The sequence below is a fragment of the Carassius carassius genome, chromosome 25 (genome assembly GCF_963082965.1).
Source record: "Carassius carassius chromosome 25, fCarCar2.1, whole genome shotgun sequence".
In the NCBI taxonomy this organism is placed as follows: domain Eukaryota; kingdom Metazoa; phylum Chordata; class Actinopteri; order Cypriniformes; family Cyprinidae; genus Carassius; species Carassius carassius.
This window is the reverse complement of record NC_081779.1, coordinates 9,004,444-9,011,423: the sequence shown is the minus strand read 5'-3', so window position 1 is coordinate 9,011,423 and position 6,980 is coordinate 9,004,444.

Genomic DNA, 6,980 nt, shown 5'->3' with positions numbered 1-6,980 from the left:
ACTTGAAATTCTTCTCATTCCTGTCGGTGTCTGGCAGAGAGAAACTCAGGAGGCTTCAAACCCACATTGTTCTCGTGCTTGGGGCGCAAGGCCCACAGAAATGGAGAGCTAAATGTCCGAGGCCAGTGTTTGACTTGGCTTGTGAAAGGGAGACACTGCACCACCCTGCCTGACATCTGGCCAAACTGGGCCTTTAAGAATAGAGTACTAAGAAACACAAGAACACCATCGCTGTTTCTGACAGGACTGTAAAATAACACAATGCACTTTCTCTTGCACCTGCAAGTCATTTACAACATTGCTGAAAAAGATGCCATAAAAAAGAGAGGCTTGTGCAATAATCAGTTCAGGAATTTAATTTTCACCCAAAAGGAAATTCCTCTATGTATTACAGTCTCCAAGACTAATTTTATGCTGGTGACATATTATCCATCTTTGAAGTTTCAAAATGAGGATTTATGGTATGCCTTGTTTGAGTTCTGGCTGTTTTTTGTTTTTTTTTAATACATCTAATCCAAGCCAAGTAATCCTATTTATCACTGGACATAAATAACTTCATAAACTTTGTAAGCATATTTCATTTTTGGATCATCAAGATACTCCTAGAAATGTCAATATGAATATTTTTATTTATAAATCATAAGCAAATTTGATTTATTTGTTTGTTTGCCAGCATCCTTTGTAAGACAAACAAATATTATTAATAAAATTAAATCATTCATTAGATTTAATTATAATTATATTCGTACATTTAGAATTTTTCTCGAGACAGTAAATAATAATATTTATAATAAATACTAAAAATGATTGCACTTGCTAAACAGCAACAATCAGAAGATTTGAGAAGAAAATCACTTCCCATAAATAGGATTGTATTTTAGCCAAATGAAACTAATGGCAAATATTACGTTCTGTCCATTCATCGAGTAAATCTCTAGTTTGAGAAAATTTGTTCCTAGATTGTGTTACCTAGATGTCTGATTTGTACATATCTGGGAAAAACAAATGTCATACGTCCAGAAACTCTTCAGCTGGTGATTTCTCACAGGTTTCCCGTCCCTGTGCTCACTCAGAGGTTATCGGCAAGAGAATAAGTGTGACTTTGCATGAACTCTCTCACGTCATTCACATTAGCACAGGATAGAAGCTTATCGCCTGTTATTTCCTTGTTCTCCACCACCAACCCTTGCTGTGCCTGATCCTTTGACCTGGTGTGCTGACCAACTCTGACACATCCTGTATGCCACAGCATTCAATGAGCACACATCAACAACACAAAGTTATATAAGACATGTGTCTGACTAACAATGCATTTATAAAAAAAGAAAAAAGAAATGCTGCAAACCTATATATAATAAGTCTTTTGATTGGTTTATAAGGATTTTTACAACAAACATTTCAGTATGGACCGCAATAGCGCCTCTCTATGGTCAAGCGCAGAAATTCTTTTAGCCTTACATTTTTTCAGTGACAATAAAAAAAAAACAATGAAACATTTATACAAATAAAAGGAAAAATAATGGTACGAATGCAAAAAGAACTATTATAAAGACAATTACAATAGTAGTAGTTACTTGAAGTTACTTGTAGTTGTAGTAGAAGTAGTATTAAAATATTGTTCTTTTGTTAAATGTTTTTTATTATTATTTTTGGTTGGGTTGGATGTATAATACTACAACTACTGCTAATAATAATAATAATAATTTTGTTTGGGTGTGTGTATGTGTATCATATTCAAACTATTATTATCCACCTTTAAATACATTGTGTGCATTTGTATTGGTAGGTTAATTGCAGCTGCTCCAGCCAATGTAACTGATCTTTCTGTGATGTATAAGATGTCCTGATGTTACGTGTGTCATGAAGCATGTAGCTGGGAAATAGTGCTGAGGAAGGACAGAACATTCTGAAGAGCTAGACGTGTCTTTCTCGGAACACAGTGTACAAATGCATGTGTGTGCTTGTGTAAGTGAGAGAGAGCGTTCAAAAGTTGTTTTAGTGAGATATCTATCCCCAACAATCCCTTAACACTCCCTAAACAAAAGCTATAGGTTTCAAAATAAAACTCAAAACAGTCGATAGGCAGGACCGAGGTTCAGTAAACAGAAATGCCAGATAAGGACTATGCTGACGAAACTACACTGATAGTAATTTCCCCGTTTCACTCCTTGTTCTTCTCATCATCTGAAGTGAAATGCATCATGCTATCAACAGCAGGACAGATGGTTGGAATTCAGTCAGCATTAAGAAAAACCTCTTTTAAGAAAAAAAAGAAGATGTGTTTGTCTGTATTAGTTAATCAAACATACATACTCTTCAGGAAACTAGTTTTCTAGATGTTAAAAGCAAAATGAACTGGATGTCACAGTGTTTTAATGGGTGTCATACTGTCCATTTCATTCACACAGCCATTTAACCATACAATTTAGTCTAATCAAACATAATCTGGTTTCTTTAACTTGTAGCCTACATTATCGTATATAAAGCAGACAGCAAATAGGCCTATATGTTGTGCAAATAGATCCAGATCTTATTATGAGCTTTATCTTGGCATAAATGGGTCACATCTGTTTCACAATTATCTTTCAATGAGGTAGTCACGAGTTATGACCCCATTTCTCCTCCCTTACACTAATTTAATTTCAGACTCTCCATTTAACAGAAGCTTTTCAGTAAAGGTCATTGTGTCATCATTACTGTTCATGCAACACCACCTGATCCTACTAAAACGTCACTGCATCAGTCTAACGTGTTTGAGACCGTTTAGACAGGAGGTCACAAAAAAATAAGTAATGCGAAAGAGACCTCCGGTGGAAGGTTTAGGGTCAATCAAATCAGGGTATCTTCCGTCCATTCCAAATCCGTTTTCAATTAAAAAACAGAAAACGAAAAGACTCAAGAGGATTCAAGTGAGAGAACATGAATTCAATAACGAGAAATTGAAAAATGGCTCGTTTATTCGTTATTCCATTAAGTCTAACAAACGGAAAACGAGTCTTTGGCTTGATTTCTCATTTTGTTGTTTGGGGTTTAAAAAACGGTTTAAGGCTTCAATGTTTCATTCGCACTTGTGGGCGGTGCTGAAACGCTCCTTTCATCTGATTGGTCGAATCGCTCCGCCTTCAACTCGGTCTTTCATTCTTTCAGAATAAGAGTCTTATAAGAGTAATGTCTGAAACCACCGCTCACTGTTAATTAACATAATATTTGAATCAGATGTTGGTGCGCACATAATTCGTGCTGCTGTGACTTGTAAGTGACCCCTTTAAATTATTTCTAGGTTATAGTATTATATGAATTTTGTCACACTGATAAATACAGTGCAAATAGTTCTGTCTCCTTGGATAAAAGTGAAGTGGAAATAAAAATCAATAATAGACTGAACAGTTCCATGATAATATGTCTAACATTTACCACTCTCGTCTTTTAAGTCAAAAGGCACTAGGTAGGTGTGTGTGACATTAATAATTAATTGGGAAAATAATATAGTTAAATGTATTAAATAAATTAGTAATATTAGTTTTATTACATACTACATTTAATGACTTTTTTTCTTTTAGTCTTCTTTGTTGGCCTTGAGAAAGCCAACATATATTTGAACATTATTATCATTTATTATGAGAGTAATTGACAACGACTAAAATTTTAATGTTTCACCAAATTCAGCTGAGATCTTCAGACTCGTCTGACTCGTTGCTGTAACTGGTCAGACTTTTTCCTTCTCAAAAAATCCTAGTGACTTTCATTATCTGAGCAATGAAGGTCTTACACTTAATGTCCACTAAAGGGGGAGACAGGATTTCTATTTATGTAAGTTTAAATGACAGATAAATACATTAATTTCATGTGTACTACCATGAATATGCCATATCTGTGTAACACAGGTTCTTCAATGATAGATGGGGTGGGAGGGGGTTATACCTTAGCTCAATGATAGCTGTATAATATAAAACAACATTAACTACTGCAGCTGGTACCAAATAAAAATGATTACGTATTGCAAGACTGCAAGACAAATGTACTGTGTTATGCTGTTACATAATACCCCTTATGCGTTGTTGGGGATGTTTTCGTCCACTAGGGGGTAAAGTTGAGTCTAATTTTGGCCACAACATTCTCTGTGTTTCAGCTAATGGAATGATTTTTGATGACAAATCTTATTTTGACACATATTTTGGGAAAAAATGCTTGAAATTTTTCAAAAACTCAACAGAACACTGTGGGCAAATTCACTACCCTTTCGTTATGTTCGGGATGAAAACACACACTAAATTAAACTGCTGTAAAAATGTATCATACATGTATCAAATCTATATTTTTTTTTTGCATAAATCTATTAATCAACCTCAGTCCTGATCAAAACTACCAAATTTTTAAAAACAAATCCAAGATTTTAACTTTTTAATTACCAAGTTCATAAATGATGTCACTGATTTGGGAAGAAAAAACACACAAAATTACATATTTTCAATAGCTAGTTTCTAGCTTGTATATGGAGTTATATGGAGTTTAACAGCAAATTATAGTGTGAGAGTGTGTGTGTATGTGTGTGTGTTAGAGAGAGAGAGAGACAGAGAGACAGAGAGAGAGAGGGAAAGATTGTGAGAGAGACCTTTGTGCACTTACCTTGATGTATCTGAAAAAATCCAAATATTCACCTCATGCTCTCAGAACTACATGGAGTAAACAATAAAAAAAAGAAGTGTGTTTATGCACCTGCTGCACAAGAACAATGCACAAGGGATACATAATAATTTTTTTTTGGCACCAGCCCCAGTTAATGTTGACAGTTAGCAGGAGTGTGGTGGGGTGCGAGGTCTGTTTTGACCAATGGATGGAGACCTCAAGGTAGTGGCCTAAATGCTGATCTGAAGATTTTGTCTTTATAGATTACAGTTTATATTGTACTTACTGAAGTACACCTCTGCATGCAGACACCCAACTGTACAAATTCATTTATAGATTTAAAACCCAGTCCTGAACCTGGAGAACCATCTTCTGCAGAGTTCAGTTCCAACACACTTGCTTGGACATTGCTACTTGTAGAAAATCCTGCTGTGATCCGATTGGCTGACTGAGTCTTGATAAAGAGCACCTGTGGCCCCTTACTAATTATGTTTCAGTCTCCTTTTGTTTGAACCAAAAGCTGTTGTTCAGACATGGCTTGTGTGGAATTGTTGCGTTGTTGATTATGTAAGTTTCCTTCTTGATTTGTTCTAGTTTAAATAATTGTGTTTGATATGAGATATTGAATTCTAGTTATGTTTAGTAGCTCTTTAATGCTATACTCATTTGATTGTTAAAGCTGATTTCAGATGTATGATTTTTATCAATAGGTTTGCTATTGTGTTTGTATTTATTAATGGTTTTGTTTATGGGTTTTAGAAACCAACAATTACCATCACTGCCATCTGTGAAATGTCTATTTGGGGTAGCTAAACTTTGCAGGACACTGGCCATCCAGGAGCAGAACTGAGAGTCGTGACATTAGCACTTTACATTCAGTGCACGTGATTTATCAACACAGAGTACATCTTAAAATGTACAGCTCATGAAAAATAAAAGTTCCAGATGGACAAACATTAAATGCATAAACCAGTGTGAATAAAATAAATAAAAAATAAATCTTAAAATAAATTTGGGGGTAGGTTGAAAAAGCCAGAATGGGAAGTTTTAAGTACAGCTTGAAGTGTGAAGTTACACAGATATGGCATATTCATGGTAGTACACATGAAATTCATGTATTTGTCATTTAAACTTACATAAATAGAAATCCTGTCTCCCCCTCTAGTGGACATTAAGTGTAAGACCTTCATTGCTCAGATAATGAAAGTCACTAGGATTTTTTGAGAAGGAAAAAGTCTGACCAGTTACAGCAACGAGTCTGAAGATCTCAGCTGAATTTGGTGAAACATTAAAATTTTAGTCGTTGTCAATTACTCTCATACTAAATGATAATAATGTTCAAATATATGTTGGCTTTCTCAAGGCCAACAAAGAAGACTGAAAAAAAAACATCATTCAATTTAGTATGTAATAAAACTAATATTACTAATTTATTTAATAAATTTAACTATATTAATTTTCCCAATTAATTATTAATGTCACACACACCTACCTAGTGCCTTTTGACTTAAAAGACGAGAGTGGTAAATGTTAGACATATTATCATGGAACTGTTCAGTCTATTATTGATTTTTATTTCCACTTCACTTTTATCCAAGGAGACAGAACTATTTGCACTGTATTTACAGTGGGAGACTATTCATACAATACTATAACCTAGAAATAATTTAAAGGGGTGACTTGCAAGTCACAGCAGCACGAATTATGTGCGCACCAACATCTGATTCAAATATTATGTTAATTAATAGTGAGCGGTGGTTTCAGACATTACTCTTATAAGACTCTTATTCTGAAAGAATGTAAGACCGAGTTGAAGGCGGAGCGATTCGACCAATCAGATGAAAGGAACGTTTCAGCACCGCCCACAAGTGCGAATGAAATATTGAAGCCATAAACCGTTTTTTAAACCCCAAACGACAAAATGAGAAATCGAGCCAAAAACTCGTTTTCCATTTGTTAGACTTAATGGAATAACGAATAAACGAGCCATTTTTCAATTTCTCGTTTTTGAATTCATGTTATCTCACTTGAATCCTCTTGAGTCTTTTCGTTTTCTGTTTTTTAATTGAAAACGGATTTGGAATGGACGGAAGATAAATCCGTGTATCATTCGTTCTTTTCATATTCAATTAAGAAATCAAAATAGGAAAATCGAAAAAGGACTTGTTTTTTCCTTATTCGTTTCATATACAATATTTAAAAAAACAAATAATGACTGTTTTTTTTGGGTCCGTGTACGGTCCATGTATATTTTGGTCATTTGATTTTCTATTTAAAAATAAATAAAGATAAATGAGAAACGGTTTGATTTTCGTTTTTTCGTTTTGTTTAAGAAACGGAAAACGAAAATTTAG